Source organism: Somniosus microcephalus, unplaced genomic scaffold, assembly GCF_052327205.1.
Source record: "Somniosus microcephalus isolate GS21.2 unplaced genomic scaffold, FLI_Smic_1.0 unresolved_chr9, whole genome shotgun sequence".
In the NCBI taxonomy this organism is placed as follows: domain Eukaryota; kingdom Metazoa; phylum Chordata; class Chondrichthyes; order Squaliformes; family Somniosidae; genus Somniosus; species Somniosus microcephalus.
This window is the reverse complement of record NW_028225187.1, coordinates 2,394,935-2,404,045: the sequence shown is the minus strand read 5'-3', so window position 1 is coordinate 2,404,045 and position 9,111 is coordinate 2,394,935. Positions and strand designations below refer to the sequence as shown.

The window sequence follows — 9,111 nt, the reverse complement described above, 5'->3', positions numbered from 1 at the left end:
GAAAGTTCCTGTGGAACCTGATTCCAGCATCCTTTCAGATGGTGCGTTCCAGTTCTTAACAACCCTCTGTGTGAAAACAATTCTCCTCATTTCCCCTCTAGTTCTTTTAGAAACTATGTAAGAGCCATAAAAGCTTAAGAAAATACTTTAAAATAGTGGTTAAATGGCATAATACAGTTAATTTACCTGACCAACTTATTGTATTAAGAAACCCCCTATTTTCTTGCTCCAGTAGTATAGTCCGAGACACCCCCTTCATTCTTGCCACAATGGAACAGTCCCTAAGCCACACATGGGTGCAGCCATTTTACAGTTTAAACTGCACGTGGTTGAAGGAGGCAGAAGCTCTGAGGTTTGGAGCAGTACAGTTTTTGACCGTGTTCGTTTATACGTGTTTGCTTTGTAATTCCGTTTGTTAAGTGTTATAGTAAACAGTTTAAAAGACAAAGCTACGTTTGGGAACGTTTTATTTCGACACGCGTCTACTCGTTGTTAAAAGCCCCACAGCTCAGTGGCAGCCTGTTTGGAAACTAAGAAGCGCCACTACATTAGTCAAAAACTAGCTCCCTAAGAAGGAAGGGACGGAATTGTCGGCGAACGTATACCTGAATGGTCACGGAGCCAGACGACAATATAAGAAAGCGAAGGTACAGTGACTGTTACTTGCTTTGTTCATTCTATTGAGAAGCTAAATAAGAGCTGCGGGTAAAATGGCCGAGGCCTTACGGAGCCAGGAGCTTCCATCAGCCAGAAAGATTGCTGGCCAAAAGAGGGAAATAAAGCTCACCCCAAAGGCAATGGAAGAGAAGTTACATAGAAGCATAGGTGCAAGGAAGGCTAAATTAGCTCAGATAACTGGAAAAATGAAGATAATTGATCGTCTCATGGAAGATAATGCTAATATTAAGAAAGCTGAAGACATAATGTATTACGATTTCTCCAAGCTGCATGAAGAATTTAATGTACTCAATGAAGATGTATTAGCACTTCTGTCTGAAGAAGAGGGAAACGCTGATCAGCAGAACTGGTTTCATCTTTAATCAACCAGCATTAAGGACTATATCAAGGCCACGGAACAGTTGATGTTAAAGATTCGTCAAGATGCTGATACAGCAGAGAAAGATAAAGTTGACGATGAAGTCGGACCAGACGATAGCATTTCAGAGACTTCCGCCAGACCGAGCAAAAATCGAAAAGAAGGTAGCTCTGTTTCTGGACGCAGGTCAGTTGCTTCTACCACAAGCTCGTCGCGACGCATGAGAGCGGAGGCTGAACGGGCGGCGTTGATGGCGCGTGCAGCATCTTTAGCAGAGAAGCAAGCTCTTGAACGGGAAGAGGCCCAACTGCAGGTCCAAGAGGCCCAACTGCAGGCCCAACGGGCCCAGGTGCAGGCAAAGAAAGAACAGCTGGAGATAAAAACAGCTATCGAGGTCTCGGACGCCAGGTTGAGTGCGTACGAAGATTATGAAGGCTCACGGGACGGCGGGAGCCACTGCCAGTCAACGTTGTCACATAGAGTTGGATCCAGGGCACCTTCAAGAGTTACAAGAGAGTCCGAAGGCAATCCCCTAGCATTACAGCGTGGAAGAGTGGCCTCTCCACTAACAGGAGCACGTGATGCTACCCCAGACGTCAGACGGTCTAGACTAGACCCTGCCGATGACCACCAGAGGCCTGAAGACACAGGGAGAAGCCTATACCGAGTGATGCAACGTCAGAACGAAATTACAGAGATGCTTGTAAAACAACAGAATCTGTTTCGACTCCCTCAAAGAGACATACCAGTGTTCCAAGGCGACCCACTCAAGTATAAGCCCTTCATCAGATCCTTTGAACAAGCCATTGACTCCAAAACAGAGAGCAGCAGTGATAAGTTGTACCACCTGGGACAGTACACCAGTGGTAAACCACAAGACCTGGTCAGAAGCTGTGAACACGAGACCGGACCGGGGATACATAGAAGCCAGGAAGTTGCAGCAGGAGCACTATGGTAACGAGCTGAAGATAGCCACTGCATATATCGAAAAGGCTACCAAGTGGCCACAGATCAGATCGGAGGACGAAGAGGCATTGAACGCATATGTTCTTTTCCTCATAGGATGTCGCAACACCATGGAGGATGTTGAATTCATGGAAGAGATGGACAATCCTACGACTATGAGAATCATCATCTCTAAGCTTCCTTACAGGATGAGAGAACAATGGAGAAGAACAGCCTTTGAGATAATGGAGAGACGGAAAAGTAGAGCCAGGTTTGCAGACTTAGTGAATTTCATTGACAAACAGGCTAAAATTGCTAGGGACCCATTGTTTGGAAACATCCAGGATGTCAGCCCGACCACCGATAGAAGAGTGAAAGCCAAGCCTGCTGAATCAAAGACTCTCAGGAAAGGTGGTTCCAGGGGAAGCAGCTTTGCAACTATCATCACCCAGGCCGAGGAAGAAAGGCCCCAGAACTCATCTCCCAAAAAGAGCAGCACAGGGACGTCTGCTGATGCCTTTCAGAAGCCATGCTTATTCTGCCAGAAGAATCATACATTGGATTTCTGCAGCGACATCAAAGCACAGCCACATAAGGACAGAATCGAATTCCTGAAGTACAACGGCCTATGTTTTGGATGTCTCTCTCAGGGGCACCTGAGTAGAAACTGTAAGCAAAGAACAACATGCAGAGAGTGCACTCGGAAACATCCCAGTCTGCTGCATATCCATAAAGAAGAACAAGTCTAAAAAGAGTGAAGAAAACAATACCGACGAGAAGGTTGTTTCAAGTGCTCTGGTGTCGCTAGAACCAGAGACTTGTGGACTCACTGGGGCCGGTGACAGTGACTGCATTCTTGCCATCGTACCAGTAAAGATCAAGTCTAAGAGGAGCGAGAAGCTTGTGGAGACCTACGCCTTCATGGATCCAGGTAGCTCAGCAACGTTCTGCACAGAATCTCACATGCGACAGCTGAACGTTAGAGGCAGAAGAACAGAAATCCTATTACGCACCATGGGTCATGAGAAGTCAATGCAAAGTTATATCCTGTCAGACCGAGAAGTGTGTGGACTTGAAGAGAAGGACTTCATAGACCTGCCTAATGTTTTCACACAGAGGGAGATTCCTGTTAGAATAGGGAACCTAGCCCTGCAGAAGGATGTGGATAGATGGCCTTACCTAGAAAAGGTGCGTCTCCCATACATTGAAGCAGAAATTGGCCTATTAATTGGAACCAATGCCTACAAAACTATGGAGCCATGGCAGGTGATAAACAGCAAGGATGACGGACCCTACGCCGTCAGGACAGCCCTTGGATGGGTAGTCAATGGACCGGTAAGGAGAGATGATGGCCACAAGTCGAACAAGGAGGAATGACATAGATACATAGATACATAGAAGATAGGAGCAGGAGTAGGCCATTCGGCCCTTCGTGCCTGCTCCGCCATTCGATGAGATCATGGCTGATCCTTTAATTCAGTATCCCGTCCCCGCCTTCTCTCCGTAACCCTTAACCCCTTTTGCCCGTAGAAATATATCTAATTCCCTCTTAAATATATTTAATGAGCTGGCGTACACTGCCCTCTGTGGCAATGAGTTCCACAGGTTCACCACTCTCTGAGTGAAGAAATTCCCCCTCATCTCTGTCCTAAATGGTTTAGCCCTTATCCTTAAATTATGTCCTCTAGTTCTGTTCTCACCCGCCAAGGGAAACATTCCTTCTGCATCCAGTCTGTCTAGACCTGTCAGAATTTTATACACTTCTATGAGGTCCCCTCTCAATCTTCTAAACTCCAGTGTGTACATCCCTAAACTACATAGTCTCTCCTCATAGGTCATTCCCGCCATTCCTGGTATCAGCCTGGTGAATCGCCGCTGCACCCCCTCCATGGCAAGAACATCCTTCCTCAGATGAGGCGACCAAAACTGTACACAGTACTCGAGGTGTGGTCTCACCAGTGCCCTGTACAGCTGCAGCAAGGTATCCCTGTTCCTGTATTCTAACCCTTTTGCTATGAAGGCCAGCATACCGTTTGCCTTCTTGACCGCCTGTTGCACCTGCATGCTCGCCTTCAGTGACTGGTGTACAAGAACACCCAGGTCTCTCTGTACCTCCCCCTCTCCCAATCTATTGCCATTTAAATAATAATTTGCCCTCCCGTTCCTGCACCCAAGGTGGATAACTTCGCACTTGTCCACATTATAGTGCATCTGCCATTTATCCGCCCAATCGCCCAGTCTGTCCAAATCGCTCTGGAGCTTCCTGGTCTCTTCCTCTGAGCCCACCCCCCCTCCTAGTTTAGTGTCGTCTGCAAATTTGGAAATGCTGCATCCGACTCCCTGATCCAGGTCATTAATGTAAATTGTGAACAGCTGGGGGCCCAGGACAGATCCCTGTGGTACCCCACTTGTTACTGCCTGCCATTCAGAAAATGAGCCGTTTATTCCAACTCTCTGTTTTCTATCTGACAGCCAGTTCCCTATCCACGCCAAAACTTTCCCCTTTATCCCATGAGCCTCAATTTTCCATGCTAATCTTTTATGTGGGACCTTATCGAAGGCCTTTTGGAAGTCCAGGTACACCACATCTACTGGCTCTCCCCCATCTATTCTACCAGTTACTCCCTCAAAAAATTCCAATAGATTAGTCAAGCACGATTTACCCTTTGTAAATCCATGTTGACTCTGTCCTATCCTGTCCCCATTTGCTAAGTGCTCCGCTATTTCATCCTTAATGATGGACTCCAGCATTTTGCCCACAACTGATGTAAGGCTTACAGGTCTGTAATTACCTGCTTTTTCCCTACCCCCCTTTTTGAATAGTGGGGTAACGTTAGCTACCCTCCAATCCATCGGCACTGTTCCCGAGTCTAATGAATTCTGAAAAATCATCCTTAGTGCATCCGCTATCTCTAGGGCCACCTCCTTCAGTACCCTAGGATGCATGTTATCAGGCCCTGGGGATTTGTCCACCTTCAATCCCTTTAGCTTCCTTAACACCATATCCTTAGAGATATTGATTTGCGTCAGTTCCTCCTTTGCCAATGTCCCTATTTTTCCCGATATCCCAGGGAGGTTTTTTGTGTCTTCCTTCGTAAAGACTGACCCAAAGTATGCATTTAGTTGATCTGCCATTTCCTTATTTCCCATTATATATTCCCCCGTATCTGACTGCAATGGACCAACTTTGGTTTTCACCAGTCTTTTCCTTTTGATATATTTATAAAAGCTTTTGGAGTTAGTTTTTATATTTTCCGCCAGCTTGTTTTCGTAAGCTATTTTGCCCCTCTTGATCATGCCCTTTGCCCTCCTTTGCTCTATCTTAAACTGTTCCCAATCTTCCGTCACAGTTAATCGCATCTCTATCGCAAGCATTGAAGAGCTGTTGATACAGCAGTTCAACGCAGACTTCTCAGAACGCAGCTGTGAGGAAAAGACAGAGATGTCACAAGAAGACCATCAGTTCATGGGTTTGATGACAAGGTCTACACAGTTCATTGATGGCCACTATCACATTGGTTTGCCACTGAGAAGACAGACCGCGAAGATGCCGAACAATCGCTGCATAGCAGAGCAACGCGCCATCAGTCTAAAGAGAAAGCTGAACAAGAACCCCAACTTTCATGAAGACTACAAAGACTTCATGAGAAACATCATAGCGAAAGGCTATGCTGTAAAGGTGCCCGAGGAACAGTTGAACAGAGACGATGGAAGGGTCTGGTACATTCATCATCACGGGGTGTATCACCCAAAGAAGAAAAAGATCCGTGTAGTGTTTGACAGCGCCGCCTCATTCAGAGGAACTTCACTGAATGACCAGCTGCTTCAAGGTCCTGATCTTACTAATACCCTCATTGGCGTCTTGACTAGGTTTAGACAAGAGCTCGTTGCCATGATGGCAGACATAGAATCAATGTTCTACCAAGTTAGAATCCCTGATGAAGATGCTGATCTTCTGCGTTTCCTTTGGTGGCCAGATGGCGACGTTAGTCAAGCGATGGTGGAATGTAGAATGGCCGTACAATTGTTCGGAGCCACATCATCTCCCAGCTGTGCAAGCTACGCTCTCAAAAAAACTGCAGAAGATGGCAAAGGCAAAGCACCATCGGAGGCTGTGGAGACAATCTTCAGAAACTTTTATGTCGACGACTGTCTGAAGTCCGTGTCAACAGAAGACGATGCCATCGCACTGTCAAGAGACCTTAGAACTCTGTGTTCGAATGGAGGATTCCATCTGACTAAGTGGATAAGCAACAGCAGAGCAGTTCTAGCTTCTATCCCAGAAAAGGAAAGAGCCACTGAAGTCAAAGATCTGGACCTGAGCCACGATGTCCTTCCTATCGAGAGAGCTCTTGGTGTACAATGGTGCATCGAGTCAGACACGTTCAACTTCAGGATAATGGTGAATGAAAGACCATCCACAAGACGAGGGATTCTCTCCGTGGTCAGTTCCATCTACGACCCTCTTGGATTCCTGGCACCACTCATTCTGCCGGTGAAGCTGATGCTACGAGAGCTGTGTAGAGACAAGAGAGGATGGGATGAAGATATCCCAGAAGGTCAAGCTCAGAGATGGCACAGATGGTTGACAGATTTGCAACAACTTTCTAGCTTCAACGTCAGTAGATGCATCAAGCCCGCGAGTTTTGGAGTTACAAAGACGGCTCAAGTACATCATTTCTCAGACGCCAGTGAGGACGGCTATGGCACGGCTACTTACCTCTTGCTGACAAATCAACAGGGCCAGAAACATTGTGCCTTCCTCATGGGGAAATCCAGGGTGGCTCCGCTGAAGCAGGTCACCATCCCGAGACTGGAATTAACGGCAGCGGTTGTTGCAGTTAAAGTTGACCAGGTGATGCGGAAAGAGTTACAGCTCCCATTAGAAGAATCTGTCTTCTGGACGGATAGCACGACGGTGCTGAAGTATACAGAGAATGAGAAGATACGCTTCAAGACCTTCGTAGCAAACAGAATCTCATCCATTAGAGAAGCTACACAACCATCTCAATGGAGGTACGTAAACACCTCATTAAACCCAGCAGATCAAGCCTCACGAGGATTGAAGGCTGAAAACTTCATGAGGAGTGAAACTTGGATACAAGGCCCAAGTTATCTGCTGGAAACAGAGATCATGGCCAGAAAGACCAGATATGCCAAGTCAGATTGCTGAAGACGACGTCGAAGTCAATAGATCAGTCACAGTAAATCTCATAAATACGAAAGAGAACTTTGACACAGTGAACAAGCTTGTTAACCATTTCTCAGGATGGCACCAGTTGAGGAAAGCAGTTGCATGGTTTCTAAGGTTGAAAGAGTTGCTGCTACACCTGAGCGGTAAGAGAAAAGAGTACCGAGCCACTATCAGTCAGTCTGAAAGTAACCCTGATAAGCAGAGAATGCTTCTACAGCAGTATATGCATCAGCACAAGACCACATTGGGCAAGAATTCATTGACCGTGGAGGATTTGGCCAAGGCTGAGAAGGAGATAGTTCGCTTCAGTCAAAGACAAAGATACCCAGAAGAAATCGAAGCTCTACAGCGAAATACTCCAATCAAGAAAGGTAGTCATATCTACAAGCTGGACCCTACACTGCAAGATGGAGTACTGAGGGTGGGAGGGAGACTAAACAAATCTGCTATGCCAGAGGAGGCCAAGCATCCTGCTATCCTTTCTAAGGACCTCCGGGTTGCTACTCTCATTCTTCAGCATATACACCAGAGTATTGGACACAGTGGGAGGAATCACGTGCTTGCGAAGCTAAGACAAAGATACTGGATTCCAGGAGCTAATTCCGTAATAAGAAAAATACTCTCTGAATGCATTGTTTGCAGACGGTTACACGACCCTGGAAAGACCGATCACAAAGCTCTGCCTGCTACAAGAAGCAGCGTGAAAGGTTCCTGAATGAAAAAAGTGGACATTTATCTTGTAAATATGTTGAACTCATTAGTTTATGACTCTTAATGTTTGAGCAATTGATATGCTTCATGTGCCTAGTCAATTAGGGGCCGGAATGTAAGAGCCATAAAAGCTTAAGAAAATACTTTAAAATAGTGGTTAAATGGCATAATACAGTTAATTTACCTGACCGACTTATTGTATTAAGAAACCCCCTATTTTCTTGCTCCAGTAGTATAGTCCGAGACACCCCCTTCATTCTTGCCACAATGGAACAGTCCCTAAGCCACACATGGGTGCAGCCATTTTACAGTTTAAACTGCATGTGGTTGAAGGAGGCAGAAGCTGTGAGGTTTGGAGCAGTGCAGTTTTTGACCGTGTTCGTTTATACGTGTTTGCTTTGTAATTCCGTTTGTTAAGTGTGATAGTAAACAGTTTAAAAGACAAAGCTACGTTTGGGAACGTTTTATTTCGACACGCGTCTACTCGTTGTTAAAAGCCCCACAGTGGCCGCCTGTTTGGAAACCAAGAAGCGCCACTACAAACTATTTTAAATCTGTGACCTTTGGTTACCGACCCACTTGCCAGAGTGAACAGTTTCTCCCTACTTGCTCGATCAAAACCCCTCTGTTGTGGCGAAATTAAATAATTAAGTCTGCACACTAGTCTGTAAATGGTAAAGAGCCAAGCAGTTTATTTAAAACACAGAACAATTCAACAGTACAATACAAACAGTCCACAGAGGTAACTAAAGGCTGATCAGGGAGTACAGCTAGAGCTCCTTCAGCTCGTTCCTGGCTGTCTCCTCGATTGACTTCAATTTCTATTATTTAAGTACAAAAGCCGTGGATAACTCGTGCACAGCTCATGACATTGTTCTAATTGGCTTAAAGCCCACATGCACAATTCGTTAAATTGTTTTAATTGGCTTGAAGCACGCATGCACAATTGCTGATTGTCACATGATGTTTACGATCTTATCTGTTGTTCCCCAAGTGGTTTTACTTCCCTAGTTCGTGGCTGGTGCTTCTGTCTCCGCTGTCATCCTGTGTGCAAGCTGCACTGTTAACCCCTGAAGTCCTGAAGGGCACCTATGTTACCCTTCACTAAAAATCCACTTCGAACCCCCCTTTGGTCCTTGGCTACCCCAGCCCATGAGACCACACTAAACTAAGTTATGCCAATTTGTCCCGCCCCCTGTTTGGTGATCAGCCAATGGGTTAGGGA

The 9,111-nt window shown here is 46.0% G+C and overlaps 1 protein-coding gene across 1 annotated transcript in view; it reads right to left on the bottom strand.

Annotated features, from left to right (window-relative positions):
- LOC147084213 (uncharacterized) overlaps window positions 1-9,111 on the bottom strand; it is a 746,547-nt gene that overhangs the window by 289,203 nt on the left and 448,233 nt on the right. The gene's annotated exons all lie outside the window — the stretch shown is intronic.